This window comes from Canis aureus, chromosome 32 (assembly GCF_053574225.1).
Source record: "Canis aureus isolate CA01 chromosome 32, VMU_Caureus_v.1.0, whole genome shotgun sequence".
Taxonomy (NCBI): domain Eukaryota; kingdom Metazoa; phylum Chordata; class Mammalia; order Carnivora; family Canidae; genus Canis; species Canis aureus.
In genome coordinates, this window is record NC_135642.1 from 2,061,366 (window position 1) to 2,087,514 (window position 26,149).

The 26,149-nt window shown below is 48.8% G+C and overlaps 1 long non-coding RNA gene across 1 annotated transcript in view; it reads right to left on the minus strand.

Annotated features, from left to right (window-relative positions):
* Nucleotides 1–22,761, minus strand: part of LOC144303608 (uncharacterized) — a 199,757-nt gene extending 176,996 nt beyond the window's left edge. Inside the window, exon 1 of the long non-coding RNA XR_013370626.1 lies at nt 22,666–22,761. This is a non-coding gene — a long non-coding RNA (uncharacterized LOC144303608). The remainder of the gene's footprint in view (nt 1–22,665) is intronic.
* Between the last annotated feature and the right edge of the window lie 3,388 nt (nt 22,762–26,149).

Sequence of the window (26,149 nt, forward strand, 5' to 3'; positions counted from 1 at the left end):
AGGCCCCGGAGGACAGGACTCCGGTACACAGCCCAGGATCTGGCCTCACCCGACACAGGCAGAGGCCGGGGGGCCCCAGGACCGTCAGTGAGTGACATAGAAGACAAGTTGATGGCAAAGAGGGAAACTGAGGAAAAAAGAGACAGACAATTAAAAGACCAGAAAGACAGATTAAGGGAAATGAACGACAGCCTGAGGAAGAAAGCCCTACGTTTAATTGGGGTTCCCGAGGGCGTCGAAATGGACAGAGGTCCAGAATATGTATTCGAACAAATCTTACCTGAAAACTTTCCTAATCTGGGAAGGGAAACAGGCATTCAGATCCAGGAAATAGAGAGATCCCCTCTAAAATAAATAAAAACCGTCCAACACCTCCACATTTAATAGTGAAGTTTGCAAATTCCAAAGATAAAGAGAAGATCCTTAAAGCAGCAAGAGACAAGAAATCCCTGAACCTTATGGGGAGGAGCATTAGGGTAACAGAAGACCTCTCCACAGCGACCTGGCAGACAAGAAAGGGCTGGCAGGATATATTCAGGATCCTAAATGAGAAGAACATGCAACCAAGAATACTTTATCCAACAAGGATCTCATTCAAAATGGAAGGAGAGATAAAGAGCTTCCAAGACAGGCAGGAACTGAAAGCATATGTGACCTCCAAACGAGCTCTGCAAGAAATTTTAAGGGGGACTCTTAAAATTTCCCTTTAAGAAGAAGTTCAGTGGAACAACCCACAAAAACAAGGGCTGAATAGATATCATGATGACACTAAACTCATATCTGTTGATAGTAACTCTGAATGTGAACGGGCTTAATGACCCCATCAAAAGGCGCAGGGTTTCAGACTGGATAAAAAAGCAGGATCCATCTATTTGCTGTATACAAGAGACTCATTTTGGACAGAAGGACACCTAAAGCCTGAAAATAAATGTTTGGAGAACCATTTACCATTCAAATGGTCCTCAAAAGAAAGCAGGGGTAGCCATCCTTATATCAGATAAACTAAAATTTACAACATAGACTGTCGTGAGAGATGAAGAGGGACAGTAAATCATACTTAAAGGATCTATCCAACAAGAGGACTTAACAATCCTCAATATATTGCCCCATATGGGATCCCTGGGTGGTGCAGCGGTTTGGCGCCTGCCTTTGGCCCAGAGCGCGATCCTGGAGACCCGGGATCGAATCCCATGTCGGGCTCCCGGTGCACGGAGCCTGCTTCTCCCTCTGCCTGTGTCTCTGCCTCTCTCTCTCTCTCTCTCTCTCTCTCTCTCTCTCTCTGTGACTATCATAAGTAAATAAAAAAAAAAATTAAAAAAAAAATAAACTTAAAAAATATATTGCCCCATATGTGAGAGCTGCCAAATATTTAAAACAATTAATAACCAAAGTGAAGAAATACTTAGATAATAATACACTTATACTTGGTGACTTCAATCTAATTCTTTCTACCCTCGATAGGTCTTCTAAGCACAACATATCCAATGAAACGAGAGCTTTAAATGATACACTGCACCAGATGGATTTCACAGAAATCTACAGAACTTTACATCCAAACTCAACTGAATACACATTCTTCTCAAGTGCACATGGAACTTTCTCCAGAATCGACCACATACTGGGGCACAAATCGGGTCTGAACCGATACCAAAAGATTGGGATTGTCCCCTGCATATACTCAGACCATAATGCCTTGAAAGTAGAACTAAGGTATCCCTGAGTGGCGCAGCAGTTTGGCGCCTGCCTTTGGCCCAGGGCGTGAATCTGGAGACCCGGGATTGAATCCCACGTCAGGCTTCCGGTGCTAGAAGCCTGCTTCTCCCTCTGCCCGTGTCTCTGCCTCTCTTTCTCTCTCACTGTGTGACTATCATAAATTACAAAAAATAATAAAATAATGAAAAAAAGAAATTAGAACTAAATCACAACAAGATGTTTGGAAGGAGCTCAAACACGTGGAGATGAAGGATCATCCTGCTAAAAGACGAAAGGGTCAACCAGGAAATTAAGGAAGGATTAAAAAGATTCATGGAAACTAATGAGATGGAACATACAACCGTTCAAAATCTTTGGGATGCAGCAAAAGCAGTCCTAAGGGGGAAATACATCACAATATGAACAGGTGCAGCCAATGTGGAAAACACTGTGGAGGGTACTTGAGAAGTTAAAAAAAGGGGATCCCTGGGTGGTGCAGTGGTTTGGCACCTGCCTTTGGCCCATGTCGCAATCCTGGAGACCCGGCATGGAATCCCATGTCGGACTCACAGTGCATGGAGCCTACTTCTCCCTCTGCCTGTGTCTCTGCCTCTCTCTCTGTGACTATCATAAAAAAATGTATAAAAGATGTTAAAAATAGAGCTAACCTACGATTCCAAAATTGCAGAGCTAGGTATTTACCCCGAGGATACAAAAGTCGTTTAGTAGTTTCAAAGAGGGACACGCAGCCCAGTGTTTGTAGCAACATTATCAACAAGAGCTAAACTGTGGCTACTGTCCAGATGTCCATCGACTGATAAATGGGCAGAGACGATGTGGTAAATATACCCACTGCGACATCACTGGGTCATCAGAAGGGATGAAATGAAGCCATTTACAATGACGTAGGAGAAGTGGAAAGGACTTATGCTAAATGAACTCAGTGAGAGGAAGACATATACCAAATACCATACAATTGTATTCACATGTCAATTTTAAGAAACCAAACAAATTGGCAAAGGGGCGGAGGGGGGGATGAGAGAAGCAAATAAAAAAACACACTATTAACGACAGAGAATAAACTAATAATTACCAGAGGAAGCTGGGGGGGGATGGGGAACCAGGCGATGGGGATAGTGGAGAGCACCTGTTACCAGTACCAGGCGTTGTATCCAAGGGTTGAATCACCTTGTGGTAAACCTGAAACTATATCATACTGTGTTTACAAAGAGGAATTCAAGTAAAACTTTAAAATAATAATTGGTAGTATTGATGAAACATGTGCGCACAAGAAATAAAATCAGAAAGGCAACTGAAAATCCAAATAAAGAGTCTTTAGAGCCTCAAATCCCCTCCTTAGCTCAGCTCGGGAGAATCCTGCCATGCCTATTCTGACCCCAACAGAAGCCTGTATTTTGATTCTCTGGGGAGGCCACTGACTTGGTGGAGTCAGGCTATCTTTGAACCCAAAACCTAAATAGAGTGCATAAATCTAAACTGCACAAGATACTAGGAGTCCCCATGGAGGCACATGCCAAGACCCAAACTCTAACCATACACAGACATAACCCTAACCCTACACTTAATCATAATGTTAACCTAACCCTTAAACAAGACCCATCACTAATCGAAAACCAAACACAAACCCCAAGACCAAAACACATTCACTGAACCTTCCTGACAACCCTCACGCTAACTCTTAATCCTATTATGAACTCTTCACCCTGACCCCTAACTTAAATCTAACCCGAACACTAACCTCTAACCCTAACCTTAAAATAAGGTATTCAAATCCTATTCCTAACCTTAACCTGTACCCTAACCTTAACCCTCTAATACTAATCCTATCTCATACCCCAAACTGTACCCTAACCCGTACCCTAAAACCAACCCCTAACCCACTCCCTAACCCTATATCTTACCCTTTTCCAAAACCGTACCCTGACCCTGACCTGACCCTAACCCTAACCCCTATCCAAACACTAACCCTAACCCTAGCCCTAACCCCTATCCTAATCCTAACCCTCGCCCTAACCCTAAACCTAGCGCTAACTTTAACTCTAACTCTAAACTCTAACCCCTAACTCTAACCCCTAACTCTAACCCCTAACCCTAACTCACACCCTAACCCCTAACCCTAACTGCAAACCTAAGCCCAACCCTAACTCTAACCATAACCGTAAACCCAACTCCAAAACTCGTGCCCTAATCCCTAAAGCCTAAACCCTAACCTAACTCTAAATCCTATCCCTACCCCTAACCCACATCCTAACTCCTAGCCACTGACCCTTACCCTTATCCCTCACCCTAATCTCTAATCCATAACCATAAGCATAATCACTAACACCTAACATCTAACCTAAGGCTAACCACCAACTGCCTCCCCTCCCCTGACCCTACCATTCATTCTACCCATTCACTTACCCTGTGGTTCAGAGGAGTCCGTTCTGATATGGACGTGGCCCCCAACAGTGCCTCCATACTCCTCCAGGGGTTCCTGAGGAAGCCAGGCTCCTGTGAGTGCGGACATGGCCCCACGTGTTCCTGTGTCATAGTCAGTGGGTCCAGAGGACGGCGGGTCTCCTGTCACTGTGGACTATGCCTCACGTCCTCTGGAAGCCTCACAGCAAGTCCTCAGGAGGCCAGGGGCTCCTGTCAGCCTAGACATGGCCTCACATCCCCCAGAAAACTCACTGTGGGTCCTGATGAAGCTGTGGGCTCCTGTCAGCATAGACCCAGCCCCATATTTCCCAAAGCCAAAGTGCAGGTCCTGAGGAGGACGGGGGTCCTGTCAGTGTTGACGTGGCCCCACATTTTCCTCAAGCCTCACCATAAGACCTGAGGAGGCTGGGGGCTCCTGTCAGCATTGACAGGGCTCCAAATCTTCCCAAAATTTCACAGTGTGTCCTGAGGAGGCCGGAGGTTCCTGTCAGGGTGCATGCAGCACCCACATCTTTCTTAAGCCTCACCAGAGGCCCTGACAAGGCTAGGGTCTTCTGTCCGCATGGACGCATATCCATATTTCCCAAAGACTAGACCAGGGGTCCTGAGGAAGTCAGCGTCCTTTTGTGTGGACATGACCACACGTACTACCAAAATGTCACTGAGGGTACTGAGGAGGCCGTGGCTCCTGTCACTCTGAATGCGGCCCCCAGCTTCCAGAAGCCTCAACTTATATCCTGAGTGGCCTGGGAGTTTCTGCCAGAGTGGACGCGGTGCCACATCTTCCTGAACCCTCCCCACGGGTCCTGAGGTGGCCCAGGGGCTCCTGTCAGCGTGGATGCGGGCCCACAATATCCTGAAGCCTCCTCGCGGGTCCTGGGGTAGCTCAGGGTTTCCTATCAGGGTGTATGCGGGCCAACATCTTCCTGAAGCCTCACCGAGGGTCCTGAGAGGACCGGTGCTCCTGTCAGCGTGAACACGGCCCAATATCCCCCTTTAGACTCCCTGCGCCTCTTGAGGAGGCTGTGGCTCATCAGGGTGGATGCGTCCCCATGTCTTCATCAGGCTTCCCCAACACAGGCTGCCTCCTATGAGTGCAGGCAGACGAGGCCTACTGCACATGCATGCACCCTGGGTGAGGCCTGGGCTTGGGTGCCCCCTTTGTGATGCTAGGCGCTGCAGGAGGCTCTGCAGGAGGCGGCTTGCTGGTGCAGGGGGCCGCACCTGCCTCCTTCCAGGCTCCAGCTGTGGCCTGTTAGCATTGGAAACGTCTCAATGAAAAGGAGCCGAACACCCGGCTTCCCCAGAAATACTTAAGGACAAGGAATTGGAGCCCACAGACTGCAAAATGAAATGTGGACCAGACTTTAGCAAGTCCTACAAAATTCACTCAAATCCCTTCCACCGTGGGCGGGACTGCGGGCTGGTGCAGCCGCCCTGGAAACAGCGTGGAGGCTCCTCAGGAAGTTACAAATACAGACGCCCTGCGACCAGCAGGTGGAGGGCCTGGAGCTGACTCCGAAGATACAGATACAGTGAGACTCGGGGCACCTGCACCCCAATGTCCACAACAGCCAGGTCCACAGTAGCCACACTGTGTGAGGTATTTCGGTGCCCTCAGGCAGATGATGAATAAAGAGCATGGGAGATAGATGATGGTCATAGAGAGAAGAATGGTGCTCAGGTATCAAAGAGAAGGAAATCTTGCCATTTGCAATGACGTGGATAGAACTAGAGAAATCATGTTAAGTGAAATAAGTCAGTCGGGAAAGAGAATGACTGTGGGGTGTCATTCATAGGTGGAATTAAAGAAGCAAAGCAGATGAACATCTGTGAAGGGAAGGAAAAACAAAGAAGATGAAAACAGATGCAGGAAATACAGACTCTTAATTATAGGAAACAAACTGAGGGTCGCTGGAGGGTAGGGGACGGGTGAGGGGATCACAGGGGACCGGCATGAAGGAGGGCACGTGATGTCACGAGCACTGCTGTTATTTCCAACTGGTGAATCCCTGAATTCTTCCTCTGAAAGTATAATACACTATCCGTTAGTTAATTGGGTTTAAATTAAATTAAGTTAAAAAAATCAGTGGTATCAGAGCACAATTCTGTCTAGAATCTCTGTTCTGCTCCTTCAGCTTATGCCGGGACCACCCCCCTTGAGTCTGGTTTGTTTAAGTAGGCTCCACGCCTCATCCATGGCCCAGCCCACGGCTAGAACTCACGACCCCGAGATCAGGACAGGAGGTGAGGTCAGGTGTCGAATGCTTAACTGACAGCCAGCCGGGGGCGCGAGAACAACACTGCTATATCCTGTGTCTCTGTGACATCTTTTGAAATAGGAAAGTGCCATGTCCCTCTCTGGCCTGCTCCTCCAATACTGATTTGCTGTCCGGGGTCATTTTGGGGGACGGATGGATGTTATGGGTTATTTTTTTCCTATTTCTAAGATCTGCAACCATGATTTTGATTGGAATGACATTGAAACTGAGGGTGGCTTCAGGAACTGCGGACATTTTCACAAGATGAGGCTCCCACCCCCGAGCCCAGGAAGGCCTTCCAGAGCCTGGTATGGCTCAGTGCACAAGTCTTGTGCTCCTTTGTTTCTGTCTCATTATTTATTCTCTGTGATGTTCCTGAGAAGGGAGTCACGTCCTTCATTTCCTTCCTGAGTGCTCATTGTTGGGATACAGCAAGGTTATTCTGCTCTGTAGGGTCAGTTTGTGTCCCCTGACTTTACTGAACTCACTCCTTAGTTCTAACAGGCTTGATGGAGGCTCTCGACTTTCCTGTTTCTAGTACCACGTCTTCAGCATATAGGGACAGTGTGAGTTCCCCTTCCAGTTGTGGAACCTTTGCTGTTTACAGCTTAATGCCCTAGAAAGCCCCACAATAGAATAAAAACTGAGTCCAGGCAAAGGGCAGGAAGCCCCTATTAGAATGAGAACAGAGCTCAATGCCCTAGAAGGCCCCATATCAAAATGTAAACAGAACTTGAGGAATTGCTCCAGCCCTCCTGGAGGTCCCGAGACCAGCACTTAAAACTAAGCTAAAACCCACCTCGGGGTCCAAGTCCCTGCTCCACTATGTCGGGTGCACTTGGACACAAGCTCGAGGTTGTAAATAAACCCTTGTGTGTTTGCATTGGTGTCGGCTTCTTGGTGGTTTCTCGGATTCGCAATCTTGGGCAAAACAGTCTGAGAAAAAAAACAAAACCAATGAAGCTCGGACGCAGGCAGAGTAAAAGCAAGGTTCTGAGAGAAGCAGTGGAGACCCGGGGTGTTGTCGGGTCTTTTGTGTAGGCCCTTGCAGACTGGGGGGGGGGGCGGGGGGAGGGGAGTTGGGGGTGGGGGATATGCTCAGCCCCAGAGCCAGAATACTCAGCGTCCCCACCCACATCCCGCCCAATCAGGAGAGTCTCAGGGAGCAGCACAGCGCCGCCCACTGGAGGCCAGAGGCGCTGACGCCCACCCAGCCTCTGACCCCACAGTTGCATCTCCCAGGTAGATGTGCACCTAAGAATCAGTGGCATGGCCCATCCCGAGACCCAGCACAGACCACTCACTGCCACCAAGTTGTCGGACCACAGAGGCTGCAGAGCTTCAGCGCTGCCTGGAAAGTAGGGTCTAGCTTCCTTTGTTCTTTGTGCTTTATTTTCATTTATTTTCTTTGATTCTTTTTTATTAATTGCCTTATTTTAATTTTTATGTAGGTACCTTATATATTTATTATTTTTACTATCATGGTACTTTAATTGTGTTTCTTATTTTGGAATTTAGAATCTTTAACAAGCAGGCCAAAATAATCTGGTGTTTTTTATTTTTGGAGGGTAGTTGTTATTGTTTTTCTTGGTTTTCCTTTTTCTTCCTTCTTTCTTTTATGGAAAAAAATAATGATATGGAGAAATTCAACTCCATAAAAAAACATGAGGTAGTACTCACAGCCAGGAAGTTCATCAATACACATATATGATGTCTAATTACAGTTTAAAACAATGATTATAAAGGTAGCAGCTGGGCTGGAAAAGAGCACAGAAGAAAACTAGAGAATTCCTACTGTAGAAATAAAAGAACTAAAATCTAGTCAGGCCAATGTTAAAAATGCTATAACTGAGATGCAGTCCCCAGTGGAAGCCTTCAAAACAAGAAAGGTTATGGACCACAGAGGCAGACATAGGGGACTCAGCCACTTATTAAAACAATAACATTCATATCATAGGAGACTCAGATGATGAAAAGAGAGAAAAGGTGGGCCTTGCTCAGCCATTAGAAAGGACAAATACCCACCATTTGATTCAATGTGGATGGAACAGGAAGGTATCATGCTGAGTGAAGTAAGTCAATCAGAGAAGGACAAACATTGTATGTTCTCATTCACTTGGGGAATATAAATAAGAATGAAAGGGAATACAAGGGAACAGAGAAGAAATGTGTGGAAAATATCAGAAATGGAGACAGAACATAAAGACTCCTAACTCAGGGAAATGAACTAGGGGTGATGGAAGGGGAGGAGGATGGGGGTGGGGGTGAATGGGTGACGTGTACTGAGGGGGGCACTTGACGGAATGAGCACTGGGTGTTATTCTGTATGTGGGCAAATTGAACACCATAAAAAAGTAAATGTATTATTAGAAAGAAAGAAAGAAAAAGTGGCATCTGGTTGGCTCAGTCAGATAAGCTTCTGCCTTAGGCTCAGATCATGATCCAGGTCCCAAGGCAGGCTCCCTGAAGCAGGGAACCTGCTTCTCCCTCTCCATCTGCCCCTCTCGCTAATGGTTTTTCTCTCCTCTCTCTCTCAAATAAATAAATAACATTCTGAAAAAGAAACAAACAGAAGGAAGAGAAATCTCCCATGTAGTAGAATTTCAAAGAAGTTGTCCAGACATTCCTCAAGTTGATTAGCATAGCCTCCCACTCTTATGTGTGGAATACACATAGTAACTTCCTTCTACAAAATATAATATGAAAATCTTAATATAAAAATTAAAAAAAAATAATAATAATAAAAATAAAATCACTTTACTATGGAGAAAGCTGACAAACACTACCTCAGCAAGATGATCAGATCAATACCAAGACTGATAAATCATGTTGATAATATCTATCCTTTATATGATACAATAAAAATGGCATTATATCTCTGTATATAATCCACAAAAACAGTTCAATGATGAGATAAACAACAGACATGTCCCAACCGAGGTAAATTTTACAAAATACTTTAATTCTCAAAGTGTTCCAGTTCAACGACAACAAGGAAAGGCTGAAAGACTGTCACAATCCAGAGGAGCCTAAGAAAACACGAGTACAAATGGAATGTGATATGAAGGATAGTAACTTAGCAAAATCTAAGGAAATCTGAATAACGTATGGTCTTTTGGTTAATGCGACTATTTTAATATTGATTCATTAGCTAATATTAGTACCGGACTAATATAACACCACAATCATATCCCTGCCCCACACCATCCACCACCACACCACCGGCCCCCAGCAAGGACCCAGTGTAGCTGCCCCCCTGTGGGACATGCTCAGCCTCCCCAGGGTTCTCTGGATACCCTGCTCCCATCAGAAGCCCGATTGTCCCATAGAGAACCCAGGGCTTGCAGGGAGGAGGGAAGGCAAGGATCCCTGAAATGGTGGGTGCAGGTGAGTGGTGCAGAGGACACATTGGGCCCTGCCTCCGCCCACTGTCCCTCCTGGAGGTCGGCACACCCTGCACAGGACACCAGCCCCTAACCCAAAGGGACTGGGCTGACCTGGCCCCGTGCTCTGTGGGGGCTGAGGTGATTTGAGCCCCACCCAGCCCCAACACAAAGACTAATGGGATCCAGGACTCCATGGTCCTGACTAGCCCTGGATTCTGGCCCCAGGCTGAGTGAGCCCTCTCACAGCTTGACGTGGCCTCTTGGGCCCTGTGTGTGCCCCAAAGATCCAGGTCACTGACCTAGGGCAGGGTGGGGGATCCCGGGACAACCCAGGGTGGGGAGAGGATGGATAGGCCGGTTGGCCCCACTCGACCCCACACCAGGAGGCAGGCTCCAGGTATTGGGTATTGGGGCCCCAGAGGGCCCAAGGCCGGGGTCCAGCTGCCCTGTGGGTCCCAGTCAGGAGCCCATGAGCTGCAGGTCCAGGTCATCTCTGCTGTCCTCAAAACAGTCACTCAAGCTGAAATCTCAGGACACACGCCCCCACCCGGAGTCCCCACATGCTCCCACAATGTGGACTCTAACACCCGCCCCCCCACACTGTGTGATTCTTGCCCTCCCCTAAAGGACAGAAAAGTCTCCCTCCCCAGGGGAAGGCGCACATTAGGCTCTGAGCCGGTTTGCTGTAAAAATTCAATAAAGTTTTGTGGTGCGAAAATGCATAGCCAGGCCATTTCTGTGTCTCCCAGAATTCTGCGTGGGGCGTGGAGAGATACCCAGAGAGGAGGAGGGGGCACCATCCAGGCCCCAAACAGCCCCTGCAGGGGCGCAGCCAGGTACACACAGCTGACGTCCCCACGTGCCTTCCAGGGGTGGCCAGATGCCAGGGTCAGGACCCACAGACTTTCCTGGGACTCAGGCTCTGCCCACTGGGCCAGGAGGGGCTGGGACAGAGTGACAGCCAGGGAGCTTCAGGTCACCAGGGTCTGTGCACAGCGACCTGGGAGGACTGTGCTCCCTCTGTCCTGATGAACGAGGATGGCCGAGTTCCGGGGCACTTATTCCCCTCCCCGCAATCCCGTGCCTGTGTGCCTGGGGCACAGAGGGCCTGTGGGGCGGTCAGCGTGGCCCTGGAAGGGATGCCAGGACACCAGGCCCCGGTGTTGTGCACAAGATTGTAAATCAGGGGAACCACCAAGGAGCCCACACCGATGGAAACTCCCGAGGGTTTCTTTACACGCTGGAGCTTGGGTCTAATTGCACCCAACACAGCGGAGCAGGGACGTGGATCCCGAGACTAAGAGGCATAGCAGCTTTACAGGGGCCAGTGGCACATGGGATTCACAGAAAGTTGCACGATCATGCCGGTCCACAAGCTGGTGGCTGATTGAATTACACCTTACCCTATAGTATCCAATTGAGGTGGCCTATTACTTTGGTCAGAATCGTCGCACAGTTTTGGGGGACACAAAGCAGGGTTACATTGTTATAAGCCGATTTCCGATTAGGACACCCTAATGTGTCCTAATCGGAATCGCTGTGTGCCCAGTGGCCTGACTAGGGTGGGGCAGCACCTTAAGCAATAAGCAGTTCATGTGGGGGTCATAGGGGAGGTGGCGGGTGTAGCACAAAATGGAATCAGTTCTGCCCTGCTTGTCCAGGAGTAGGGGATTTTTGTTAACTTTCCTGGGTCCCACACTTGCAGCTCATGCACCTCTGCTACCCTGACCAGGTGGCTCAGCCTGCACACCTTGTGGTACTGGATCTCTCACACCAGCGTGTGGAGGGCACCCTCCTTGCCCTAGTGAGTAGGGGCTGGGTGAGCATGGGGATCACCACAAGGCCAGGCAGCACAGGGGACCGAGAACCCCAGCCCTCAACCCAACTCGACTCCCACACACAGGCAGCAACAGGGCTCTGTGCCATGGGCAGCTCCTCGGGATCTCCCCCAGGCAGCGCTGAGGTCTGGCTCCCTGATGGAGAGGCATCGGGGAGAAGAGAAGCAGCCTGTGCTCAGCAGGACCCCCTGCTGGACATGGGAATTTGGCGAAGTCGGAACTTCAAGCTCAGCTGACCCTCCAGAGGAAAGTCACTGCAGGAGCGAACCCCGAGTAAGCAAGGAGAACCCAGCTATCTGCCCAGCGCCAGCACCAGAAATGATGTTGTGCCAACCATTTCGGCATTTGGGTGACCCAGCCAGAGGATCAGATACCTGCACGTGATATCTGCATGTGATAGACACACACACAACCCAAAACCAACAAAAGTCGGAATCCCCCAATGTTGTCAAACAGCAGCCGGATGGTTACATACACGACGCTGTGGTCCCCAATAGGATACAAGGAAGACGCTATAAACCATGACTGCAGAGGTACTGGAGAAACGGAGATGTGCCTGATGGGTTTCAAAAAGGAGCACAGAGAGGTTGGAAGCATCCTACGGATGGGGTACCCCTCCTAGGAAAGGACACCAGGTCACTGTGAAGGCTACAGATGGTGAAATCTGTCTTCCTCTCTTTCAGCTTCTGGTTTTCCTCCTCTTTTGTTCTTCCTAATTCTAGCTTAGCCTCCACCCTGCATCCAAGACAATGACCAAAGAGGCTTCGTTATGACATTGCGTCCTAAAGGAGGCCGAGCTCTGGCTACCGGGTTCAGAAATGGTCATTGCCTAGGTGTATGCTGATCCCCGAAGTCGTGGCTTCACGGCTCTTCTCTCCCTGCAGAACGAGGGGAACCACAGGTCTTACAATGAAAGACGCCCACTTACACTGAGGCAGGACTATTCCTTGTGGAGGACGTCATCTGGGCTAAGTAGTACAAGCGGGGCGATCAAGAATACTTCGCAGGTGAGACATAAGCAAACACTTACCTTTGATGTCATGCTTTATTTGTTCATCCATTTATTATTTGTTAAATATTTTCGTTTCATGTCCTCTCTATACCCAACATGGAGTTCAAACTCACAACCCTGAGATCAAGATCCCCCAACCAGGCCAGCCAGGTACCCCACTGCCATGTTTCATAACTCTTTGCTTCCTTGCCTATCTCTGCATTGAACTGGAACATTAAGTCCTGGACGGGAAGCTTTAGTTACCTCCGAATCCTAGAACGTTCTCACTGTATCCCATTCCTAGTTTAACATTTACCATTGAATAGCACTTTAAATAAATAGTAAAATAACTACTACCGTAAAGGAAATTATCAACTTTTCACGTGTGTGGGCCCTGCTCCCTGGGCTCCCAGGGAAGCTATGGTTTCTTTCACATTGATCAGGTCCAAATGACTCCACCACACCTCAAAGCGTGGGCTCAGTTTCTGCCCTGACACATGCAAGACCCCTGCTTCAATTAACATGTATCAATCAATCAAAGAGAGCCTGACCAGCTCAGTGTAGTTCGTAAGAACATGGGACTCTTGTTCTTGGGGTAGCAAGTTCAAGCCCCATGTTGGCTGTAGAGATTACAGAAAAATAAAATCTTAAAAAAATCAATCAGTTGATCTTGGAGAGACATAGCCCCGGATCCCACAAGGGCAGAGAGCCAACTGACGAATCTACTCACAATATTATAAGCAGCAGTGCACAAAAATTGAACTTTCAGAAGTCTCCTAGAGTGGGGGACACACCAGCCTTAAGGTGTTCAGGTGGAGAAGTGGGGGGCAGTCCCTGGAGCAAAAGGGCGGGTTCAGGATCCCAGGGACACACTCCTATGGTGGCCCCAGGGCTCCCTGCCCAGGATGGCAGCTGGTGACTGGCCCGTGTCTGTGTCCCTGACGCCAGCTCCTCCTCCCCGGTTTTCCCACAGGAAATGAAGGAGGAGGCCTCGTCTCCTCCAGGGACATCACGCAGATAGACCTGGACATCAACAAGATGTTTGGCAGCCAAATCAAGTTTTGGGACTGCTAGAGGGTGGGGAGAGGCTGTTGAGTCAGGGGGCTTCGAGGCCCTGGGGGATGTCCAGGGGCTTCTGGGTAAGGAACACGGGGCTTAAGAGGCCAGGGGAACCAACAGCAGCCAGCAACACACCACTGTATGGTTGGGTGCAGGGGATGACACCCGTGCCCCAACCCCCGGGGCTTCGGGGTTGAGGGGGTCACTAGGTCGGTGTCTCTAGGGGTTTCCATTGGAGCTGAACCACACAGGGGCGAGGGACGGCCCCTTGAGAAGCAGGGGGCTGCGGTGGGGCCCGTGGAGGGCAGTAACCGGACCTGCGGGCCAGGCAGCATGGCCGTGGCTGGAGCAGGACACACATCGTTCCCATGAGGGTCAGACGGGTCAGGTGACATCCACACTTGGTGTTTTATATATATCTAAATTCTATGCATTTAATTTGAGACAATTTGCAATTTGTAAACATATATAGTATGATGACCCCCAGATAATGCCCCCGGTCCAGCCAGCGCCCTGCACTGACCACACGGGGCCCCAGGGGCAGGTGTCACAGCAAACCCCAGACTGGGATCGCCTTTATCTGTAGACGTATCCATGTGTGTCTGAGAGAAAGTGGATGCCCTGTATCGGCAGCCCCCCCCATGTCATCCCCTCTTTCCCCACCCCCACACCATCCCCCTTCATCATCATCCCCAATAGCATCCCACCTATATCATCTCCCTCACAACGACACAGCCCCACACAATCCCCACCCACACTATTCCCGCCACCATCCTCCCTAAACCATCCCCCACACTCCACCACCATCATGCCCCTGCCCCCACAACATCCACCCCCACAGCTTCTGTCCCCAGCAAGGACCCTGGGCAGCTGCCCCCTGTGGGACATACTCAGCCTCACCGGTGTTCTCTGGATACCCTGCTCCCATCAGAAGACCGGGTTTCCCATAGAGTACCCAGGGGTTGCAGGAAGGAGGGAAGGCAGGGAGCCCCAGACAGGGTGGGTGCAGGTGAGTGGTGCAGAGGACCCACTGTGCCCTGCCTCCACCCACTGTACCTCCTGGAGGGCAGCACACCCTGCATAGGACACCAGCCCCTAACCCAGAGGGACATGGGCTGGCCTGGCCCCAGGCTCTGTGGGGTTGGGGTGATTTGAGCCCCCCCAGGCCCGACACAAAGACTAATGGGATCCAGCCCCCCATGGCCCTGGCCAGTCCTGGATTCTGGCCCCAGGCTGAGATAGCCCTCCCACAGCTGGATGTGCCCCACAGATACAGGTCGCTGAACTAGGGCAGCCCTAGGAATCCCGGGACACCCAATGTTGGGGAGAGAAGAGGTAGGCCGGTGTGCCCCACCCGCACCCACACTAGGAGACAGGCTCCACCAGGTTCTGGGGCCCCAGGGCCCCGAGACCAGGGTCCAGCTACCCTGCAGGGAACAGTGCAGGAGCCCATGAGCTCATGTCCAGCTCAGCTCTGCTGCCCTCAGAACCGTCTCTCTTGCTGAAACCTCAGGACACGTCCCCACCCGGAGTCCAAACATGCTCCCAGGTTGGGGACTCCAGCACCCGTCCCCACCCCACATGTGATTCTTGCCCTCACCTAAAGGACAGAAAGGTCTCCCTCCCCAGGGGAAAGCACGTGCCCTCGGCTCTGAGCCCCATTGCTGTAGATCGTCAATAAAGTGTTGTGCTGCGAAAATGCACAGCCAGCCCATTTATGTGTATCCCAGAACTCTGAGCAGAGGGTGTGGAGAGACCCCGAGAGAGGAGGAGGGGCTACATCCATTCCCCAAACACCCCTACAGTGGCGCTGCCAGTCACACCCAGCTGACATCCTCACATGCCTTCCAGGGGCTGCCAGACGTCAGGGTCAGGCACCATAGTCTTTACTGGGACTCAGCCTGTGCCCAGCAGGCCAGGAGGGGCTGGGACAGAGTGACAGTCAGGGAGCCTCAGGGCACCAGTGTCTGTGGAAGAGACCTGGGTGGTCTGTGCTCTCTCTGTACAGGGGGCCAGGGCTGGCTGGTTTCCGGGGCACTTCCTCCCCTCCCCGTATCCCCGTGCCTGTGTGCCTGGGGCACAGAGGGCCTGCGGGGTAGTAGCGTGGCCCTGGAAGGGATGTCAGGACAACAGGCCCTTGTGTTGTGCCCAAGATTGCTAATCCGAGAAACCACCAAGGAGCCCACACCGATGCAAACTCCCGAGGGTTTCTTTACAAGCTGGAGCTTGGGTCCAAGTGCACCAGACACAGAGGAGTAGGGATTTGGACCCCGAGACTAAGAGGTGTAGCAGCTTTATAAGAGCCAGTGTGACATGGGAATGCTGAAAGATGCGTAGTCATGTTTGTCCACACGCAGGTGGCTGATTGAATTACACTTTACCTTTTAGTATCGACTTGAACTGGCCTATTACTTTGGTCAGAATTGGCGCGCAGCTTTGTGTGGCACAATGCAGGGTTACATTGTGATGACCAGATTTCAGATTAGGGTGTGGCAGCGGCTTGAGTCGGGTGGGGCAGCGCCTTAAGCCATAAGCAGGTCACGTGGGGTCATAGGGGAGATGGCTGGTGGAGCACAAAATGGAATCAGTCCTGCTCTGCTTGTCCAGGGGTAAGGGATTTTTGTTAAATTTACTGGGTCCCACACTGCAGCTCACGCACGTGGGCCACCCTCACAAGGTGTACTCGGCGTGCACACCTTGTGGTGCTAGATCTCTCACACCAGCATGTGGAGGGCACCCTCCTCGCCTTAGTGAATAGGGGCTGGGTGAGCATGGGGCTCAGCCTGAAGGCCAGGAAGCACAGGGGACTGAAGAACCCCAGCCCCGTCCCCACCCAGACTCCCAAACACAGGCAGTCCCAGGCCTCCCCCACATGGGCAGCTGGCTCCTCAGGAGCTCCCGCCAGGATGGGCCCGAGGTCTAGCTCCCTGCTGGAGAGGCATCAGGGAGAAGATAAGCAGCCAGCGCATGGCAGCGCATGGCAGGACCCACTTCGGGCCACATGGGAATATGGCCAAGCCGGACCTTCCAGCTCAGCCTACCCTCCAGCGGAAAATCACTGCACGCGTGAGCCATTGGTCTGCCATGAGAGCCTAGCTAGCCGCCCAGCGCCAGCACCAGAAATGATGTTGTGCCAACCATTTCGGCATTTGGGTGACCCAGCCAGAGGATCCAATAGCTGCACGTGATAGCTACATGTGATAGACACACACACACACAACCACACAACCAACAAAAGTTGGAATCCACCCAATGTTGTCTAACAGCAGCCGGATGGTTACATACACGACGCTGTGGTCCCCAATAGGATACATGAAAGACACAATAAACCATGACTGCAGAGGTGCTGGAGGCACAGAGATGTGCCTGCTGGGTTCCAACAAGGAGCACAGAGGGGCAGGAAGCATCCTACGGAGGGGAGGCCCCTCCTTGGAAAGGACATCATGTCCCTGTGAAGGCTACGGACGGTGAAATCTGTCCTCCGCTCTTTCAGCTTCTGGTTTACCTCCTAGATGCCATTTTCCTCAATCATAAGACCAAAAATTTATTTTATGTTTTTAAATTTCTTTCATTGGAGTCCAATTTGTATGAATTCTTGCTTCAGCAAGGGTGTTATTCAGGAAGAGAGGAGAGATAATGATTTTCCCAGACAGGCAAAATATAAAGGAGTTCATGACCACTTAACCAGTCCAGTAAGGAATTTTAAGAGGGACTCTTCTAGTGGGGGAAAAAAAGAGACCAAAAGCAACAACTCTAGAAAGGCCCAGAGTATGTCACCAGAAACACCAACTCTTCCGGTAACACAAAAGCACAAAGTTCATATCTTTGAATAATCACTCTGAATGCTGATAGACTAAATGCTCCAATCAAAAGATATAGGGTATCAGAGTGGCTTAAAACACAGGATCTGGGATGCCTGGGTGGCTCAAGGGGTTGAGCATCTGCCTTTGACTCAGGGTGTGATCCTGGAGTCTGGGATCGAGTCCCATATGGGGCTCCTGGTGGGGAGTCTGTTTCTCTCCCTCCCTAATTTTCGGCCTCTCTGTCTCTCTCTTTAATAAATAAAATCATTATTAAAAAAACAAGATCCTTGGGATCCCTGGGTGGCGCAGCGGTTTGGCGCCTGCCTTTGGCCCAGGGCGCGATCCTGGAGACGCGGGATCGAATCCCACATTGGGCTCCCGGTGCATGGAGCCTGCTTCTCCCTCTGCCTCTCTCTCTCTCTCTCTCTCTCTGTGACTATCATAAATAAATAAAAGTGGAAAAAAATATTAAAAAAAAAAAAAGCAAGATCCATCTGTATGCTGCCTACAAGATTCTCACCTTAGACCTATACACACCAGGAGATTGATAGTCAGGGGAGGGAAAATCATCTACCACGCTAATGGATACCAAACGAAAGCTGGAGGACCCATACTTATATCAGACAAACGAGATTTGAAACCAAACCCTGGGGGACACCTGGTGGCTCAGTGGTTGAGCATCTGCCTTCAGCTCAGGGTGTTATCCTGGGATCCCAGGATCGAGTCCCACATTGGACTCCCTTAGGGGAGCATGCCTCTCGCTATGCCTATGTTTCTGCCTCTGCTTCTCTGTGTATCTCTCATGAAAAAATAAATAAAATATTTAAATCTCAAAAAGGAAGAAAAATACTGTAAGAAGAGATGAAGAAGAACATTATTTCATAATTAAAAAGACACTCTATCAAGATCAAACAACTAAATATTTATGCTGCCAACGTGGGAGTACCTAAATATAGAAACCAATTAACAACAAACATACAGGAAATCACTGGTAATAATAGACTGACAGGGGATTTCAACACCCACTTATGGCAATGGACCGATCGTCCAGCAGAATCAACAAGTGAACAATAGCCTTGACACACTGGACCACAGGAACTCAACAGATATAGTCAGAATATTCGATCCGAAAGCAGAATATACATTCCTTTCAACTGCACATGGGACATTCTCCAGAACAGATAATATCAAGGCCCACAAAACAGCTCTCAACAGGTACAACAGTTACAAGAAGGTTGATATCACACCCTGTACATTTTTGGACCACAACGCTATGAAACTTGAAGTCGACAGTAAGAAAAAATTTGGACAGAACAAAATATGTTGAGTTTATGATCATCCTACTAGAGAATGAATGGAGCAACCAGGAAATTAAAGAGGAAATATAAAACAAACGAAAATGAAAACATGTTTCTCCAAACCTGTGGGATGTATCAAAGGCAGTCCTAAGAGGGAAGTACATACCAATACAGGCCTACCTCAAGAAACAAGAAGTCTCCAATACACATCGTAACCCTACACCTGAAGGAGCTGAAAAAGAAAAAGCAAACATAGCCCAAAGCCTACAGAAGAAGGGAAAAAATAAAAATGAGAGCAGAAATAAACAATATAGGAACAACAAAACAGTAGAATGGAAAAACAAAACTGAGCTGTTTCTTTAAAATAATTAATAAAATGGATCAAGCCCTAGCAAGCCTTATCAACGAGAAAAGAGAAAAGACCTAAATAAATAAAATCACAAATGAGAGAAGAGAGATCACAATTAACACCAGAAAAATAAGACAATTATAAGGGAATACTATGAAAGATTATACGCAAACAAACTGGGAGGCCAGGAAGAAATGGACAAATCCCTAGAAATGAGCAAATGAGCAGAACTGAAATAGGAAGAAATAGAAAGTGTGAACAGACCCATAACTAGCAAAGGAATTGAATCAGGAAGGCACCTGGATGCCTCAGTGGTTGAGCATGTGCTTTGGCTCACGTCATGATCCTGGGGTCCTGGGGGATCAAGTCCCACATCAGGCTCCCAGAATGGAGCCTCATTTTCCCTCTGCCTATAACTCTGCCTCTCTGTGTCTCGCATGAATACATAAATAAAATCTTTAAAAAATAGAACAAATACAAAGATGTGAAACGACCTAAATAAAATCACAAATGAGAAAAGAGAAATAACAACCAACACTAGAGAAATACAAATGATCATAAGAGAACATTATGAAAAATTATATGCCAGCAACCTACAACCTGGAAGAAATAGATCAATTCCTGGAAATATATAAAATATATTCCTGGAAATATATAAATATATAAAATATATTCCTGGAAATATATAATATACTATATATAATAGTAGCAAAAATGAAAAAGGAAGAAATAAGAAACTTGAACAGACAGATAACCAGCAAAGAAATTGAATCTGCAATCAAGAATCTCCCAACAGGAGATGCTTAGATCAATAGAACAGAATGGAAAGCCGAAACAAGATACAAACCTGTAACTCTATGATCCATTAATGGACAACAAGGCAGGAAGGAATATCCAATGGCACAAAGACAGTCTCTTCAACAAACTCTAACCCTGACCCCAGGATAAGAACAAATGGTGTTGGGAAAACCAGGCAGCCACATGCAGAAGAATGAAACTGGACCACTTTCTTACTCCATATATATAAAAAATAAATTCAAAATGGATGAAAGACCTAACTGTGAGACCTGAAACCATATAAAGAAGAAAAGATGGACAGCAAAGTCTTTGACATTGGCCATTGGATGTTCTTTCTAGATATGCCTCTGAGGTGAGGGAAACAAAAGCAAAAATCCTATTGGGACTTCATCAAATTGAAAAGCTTCCGCAAAGTGAAGGAAACAACCAAAGCTAAAAGGCAACATACAAAATGAAAGGAGATATTGGTAAACAACACATCCACTAAAGAGTTAGTATGCAAAACACATAAAGCAAATATAAATCTCAAGATCCTAAAAACAAATTATGCAACTGGAGCTGAGCAGAAAAATGAATGGACTTTCTCTCTGAAAGACCGCCAGATAGCGACCAGACACAAGGAAAGACACTAAGCATCACCCATCATCAAGGAAATGCAAATCAAAACCACAATGATAGTTCACCTGACAGCCGTCATAATGGCTAATATTAACAACACAAGAAAAAACAGGTTTTAGTGAGGCTATGGAGAAGGGGTCGCTCCCTTACACTCCTGGTGGGCATGCGAACAGAAGTAGCCACTGTGGAAAACAGTGTGGAGGGTCCTCTAGTAGTTAAAAATAGGTGATCCCTGGGTGGTGCAGTGGTTTGGTGCCTGTCTTTGGCCCAGGGCATGATTCTGGAGACCTGGGATCGAATCCCACATTGGGCTCCCGGTGCATGGAGCCTGCTTCTCCCTCTGCCTGTGTCTCTGCCTCTCTCTCTGTGACTATCATAAAAAAAATTTTAAAAAAAGTTAAAAATAGAGCTAACCTACAATTCCAAATTTGCAGAGCTAGGTATTTCCCTGAGGACACAAAAGTACTTTAGTAGATTCGAGGGGGACACACAGCCCAGTGTTTCTAGCAGCATTATCAACATCAGCCAAACTGTGGATACAGCCCTTCGTCCATCGGCAGATAAACGGGCAGAGACAATGTGGTAAATATACACACTGCGACATCACTCGGTCATCAGAAGGGATGAAATGAAGCCATTTACAATGATGTGGAAGGAGTGGAAAGGATTTATGCTAAATGAACTCAGTCAGAGAAAGACAGATACCAAATACCATACAATTGCATTCACAGGTGAATTTTAAGAAACCAAACAAACTGGCAAAGGGGCTCAGGGGGGATGAGAGAAGCAAGCCAAGATACCCACTATTAACCACAGAGAATAAACTAATAAATACCAGAGGAAGGTGGGGGGGGGGACAGTGGAGGGCACCTGTGACCAGTACCAGGCGTTGTATCCAAGGGTTGAATCACTAAGTGGTAAACCTGAAACTATATCATACTGTGTTTACAAACAGGAATTCAAGTAAAACTTTCAAATAATAATTGGTAGTATTGATGAAACATGTGCGCACTAGAGAAAAAATCAGAAAGGCAACTAAAAATCCAAATAAAGAGTATTTAGAGCCACAAATCCCCTCCTTAGCTCAGCTTGGAAGAAGCCTGTCATGTCTATTCTGACCCCATCAGAAGCCTGGATTTTGAGTCTCTGGGGAGGCCACTAATTTGGTGGAGTCAGGCTATCTTTGAACCCAAAACCTAAATAGAGTGCATAAAACTCAACGGCCCAAGATACTAGGAGTCCCAGTGCAGGCACATGCCAGGACCCAAACTCTAACCATACACAGACATAACCCTAACCTTACACTTAATCCTAATGGTAAACTCACCCTTAAACAAGACCCATCACTAATCGACAACCAAACACAAACCCCAAGACCAAAACACATTCAGTGAACCTTCCTGCCAAACCTCACCCTAACTCCTAAACCTATTCGAAACCCTTATCCCTGACCACTGTTTTAAATCTAACCCTAACCTCTAACCCTAACCTTAACTTAATGTACTCAAATCCTATTCCTAACCTTAACCTGTACCCTAACCCTAACCCTCTAATACTAATCCTATCTCATACCCCAAATGGTACTCTAACTTGTACCCTAAAACTAACTCCTAAAAAACTCCCTAAACCTATCTCTTACCCTTTTAAAAAACCGTAACCTGACCCTGACCTGACCCTAATCCCTAACTAAACACTAACCCTAACCCTAGCCCTAACACCTATCCTAAACCTAATCCTCGCCCTAACCCTAAACCTAGCCCTAACTTTTACCCTAACCCCTAAAACTTACCCCTAACCCTAACTCACACCCTAACCCCTAACACTCAATGCAAACTTAAGCCCAACCCTAACTGTAACCATAACCCTAACTCCACCTCCAAACCTCCTGTCCTAATCCCTAAAGCCTAAACCCTAAACCTAACTCTTAATCCTGTCACTAACCCTAACCCCGTTCCCTAATCCCTAACCCCCATCTTAACTCCTAACCACTGACCCTTACCCTTATCCCTCACCCTAACCTGTATTCCGTAACCATAAGCTTAATCACAAACACCTAACATCTAACCTAAGCCTAACCACCAACTGCCTCCCCTTCCCTGACCCTACCATTCATTCTACCCATTCACTTACCCTGTGGTTCTGAGTAGTCCCTTCTGATGTGGACGTGACCCCCAACAACCCCTCCAGAGTCCTCCAGGGGGGCCTGAGGAAGCAGGGCTCCTGTGAGTGCGGACGTGGCCCCAATTGTTCCTGAGTCATAGTCAGAGTGTCCTGAGGACGCTGGGTCTCCTGTCACTGTGGACTATGCCTCACATCGTCTGGAAGCCTCACAGCAGGTCCTCAGGTGGCCCGGGGCTCCTGTCAGCCTGGACATGGCCACACGTCCCCCAGAAAACTCACCACACGTCCTGAGGAGCTGTGGGCTCCTGTCAGCATAGACGCAGCCCCATATTTCCTGAAGCCAAAGTGCATGTTCTGAGGAGGACGGGGGTCCTGTCAGTGTTGAGGTGGCCTAACATTTTCCTCAAGCCTCACCATAAGACCTGAGGATGCTGGGGGCTCCTGTCAGCATAGATGTGGCCCCAAATCTTCTCAAACCTTCACAGTGGGTCCTGAGGAAGCTGGAGACTCCTGTCAGTGTGGATGCGGCACCCACAATTTTCTTAGGCCTCACCACAGTCCCTGACAAGCCTGGGGTCTTCTGTCCGCATGGACGCATCCCATATTTCCCCAAGTCAACACCAGGGGTCCTCAGGATTCAGCATCCTGTTGTGTCGATGTGACACAATGTCCTCCCGAAGCATCACCGAGGGTTCTGAGGAGGCCAGGGCTCCTGCCACCATTAATGCGGCCCGCAGCTTCCAGAAGCCTCAACTTATGTCCTGAGGAGGCCCAGGGTCTCCTTTCAGCATGGATGCGAGCCCACAATTTCCTGAAGCTGCGGCTCATCAGCGTGGACGTGTCCCCACGTCTTCCTCAGGCCTCCCCAGTACAGGCTGGCTCCTGTTAGTGCAGGAAGAGGAGGCCTACTGCACATTCATGCCCGCTGGGTGGGGCCTGGGCTCGAGTACCCCCTGCAGGACGCTCAGGCGCTGCAGGAGGCTGTGCAGAAGGCAGTGGCGCTCCAGGGGCCGCACCTGCCTCCTTCCAGGCTCCTGCTGTGGCCTGTTAGCTTTGGAAACGTCTCACTGAAACGGAACCCAACACCTGGCTTCCCCAGAAATACTTAAGGACAAGGAATTGGAGCCCCACAGGACGCGAAATGAAATGTGGGCCAGAGTTCTACCACATTCCGCAAAACCCACTCAACCCTCTTCCACTGCGGGCGGGAGTGTGGGCTGGTGCAGCCACCCTGGAAACAGTGTGGAGGCTCTGCAGGACGACTCTATTTGTAACATCCTGAGAAAAGCAGGGGAAAGGCCTGATTTCACTCCGAAGATACAGATGCAGTGAGACTTGGGACACCTGCACCCCAATGTACACAGCAGCCGGGTCCACAGTAGCCACACTGTGGGAGAAGCCTCGGTGCCCTGTGGCAGATGATGGATAAAAAGGATGGGAGATAGATGATGGTCATAGAGAGAGGAATGGAACTCAGCTATCAAAGAGAAGGAAATATTGCCATTTGCAATGACGTGGATAGAACTAGAGGGATGATGTTAAATGAAATAAGTCAGTCAGGAAAGAGAATGACCGTGTAGTGTCATTCATAGGTGGAATTAAAAAGCAAAGCATATAACAACTGTGAAGGGAAGGAAAAACAAATAAGATGAAAACAGTTGCAGGAAATACAGATTCTTTTTTTTAATTTTTATTTATTTATGATATTCACAGAGAGAGAAAGAGAGAGAGGCAGAGACATAGGCAGAGGGAGAAGCAGGCTCCATGCACCAGGAGCCCAATGTGGGATTTGATCCCGGGTCTCTAGGATCGTGCCCTGGGCCAAAGGCAGGCGCCAAACCGCTGCGCCACCCAGGGATCCCCGAAATACAGACTCGTAATGATAGGAAACAAACTGATGGTCGTTGGAGGCGGGGAGGTTAACAGGGGACCTGCATGAAGGAGGTCACGTGATGTCAGGAGCACTGCTGTTATCTCCAACTGGTGAATCCCTGATTCTTCCTCTGAAAGTATAATACACTATCCGTTAATTAATTGGGTTTAAATTAAATTAAGTTAAAAAAATCCATTGTATCAGAGCACATTTCCTTCTGGACTCTCTGTTTTGCTCCTTCAGCTTATGCCGGAACCACCCCTAATGGGACTGGTTTGCCTAAGTAGGCTCCACGCACCGTCCATGGCCCAGCCCAGGGCTAGAACTCACGACCCCTGAGATCAGTACCGGAGGTGAGGTCAGGAGTCAGATGCTTAACCAACGGAGCCAGCTGGGGGCCCGAGAACCACACTGCTTTATCCTTTGTGTCTGTGACATCGTTTGAAATAGGAAAGTGCTGCGTCCCACTCTCTCCTGCTCCTCCAGTACTGATTTGCTGTCCGGGGTCATTTGTGGTGGCAGATTGATGTTATTTTTTTTTTTTTTGCTATTTCTAAGATATGCCACCATGATTTTGATAGGAATGACTTTGAAACTGTTGAAACTGAGGGTGGCTTCAGGAACTGTGGACATTTTCACAAGATGAGGCTCCCACCCCTCAACCCAGGACGGCCTCCCAGAACAGAGCCTTGTATGGCTCAGTGAACAAGTCTTGTGCTCCTATGTTTCAGTCTCATTATTTATTCTCCTTGATGCTCCTGAGAAGGGAGTCACATCCTTCCTTTCCTTCCTGAGTGCTCATTGTTGGGACAGAGCAAGGCTACTCTGCTCTGTAAGGTCAGTTTGTGTCCCGTGACTTTACTGAACTCACTCCTTAGTTCTAACAGGTTTTGGTGGAGGCTCCCGGGTTTCCTGTTTCCAGTACCGCGTCTTCAGCATATAGGGACAGTGTGACGTCCCACTTCCAGGTGTGGAACCTTTTCTGTTTACAGCTTAATGTCCTAGAAAGCCCCACAATAGAATCAAAACTGAGCCCAGGCCAAGGGCAGGAAACCCCTATTAGAATGAGAACAGAGCTCAATGCCCTTGAATGCCCATATCAAAATGTACACAGAACTTGAGGAATTGCTCTAGCCCTTCTGGAGGTCCCCGAGACAAGCCCTTAAACCTACACAAAAACTCACCTCGGGGTCGAAGTCCCTGCTCCGCACTGTCAGGTATACTTGGACACAAGCTTGAGCTTGTAAATAAACCCTCGTGTGTTTGCTTCGGTGTGGGCTTCTCCATGGTTTTTTGGATTCGCAATCTTGGGCACAACAGTCTGAGATAAAAAAACAAAACCAAAAGCATTTCGGACGCGGGCAAAGTGAAAGCAGGGTTCTGAGAGATGCGCTTGGGGGCTCTTCTGTGGAGGGCTTGCAGACTGGGGGGTGGGATGCTTAGCCCCAGAACCAGAGGACCCAGTGCCCCCTCGCAAATCACGCCAAACAGCGCCAATCTCAGGGAGCACCACTGCGCCACCTGCTGGAGGCCAGAGGCGCTGAAGACCACCCCACCCCTGACCCCGCAGGTGCATCTCCCAGGCAGATGTGCACCTGACAATCAGCACCATGGGCCATC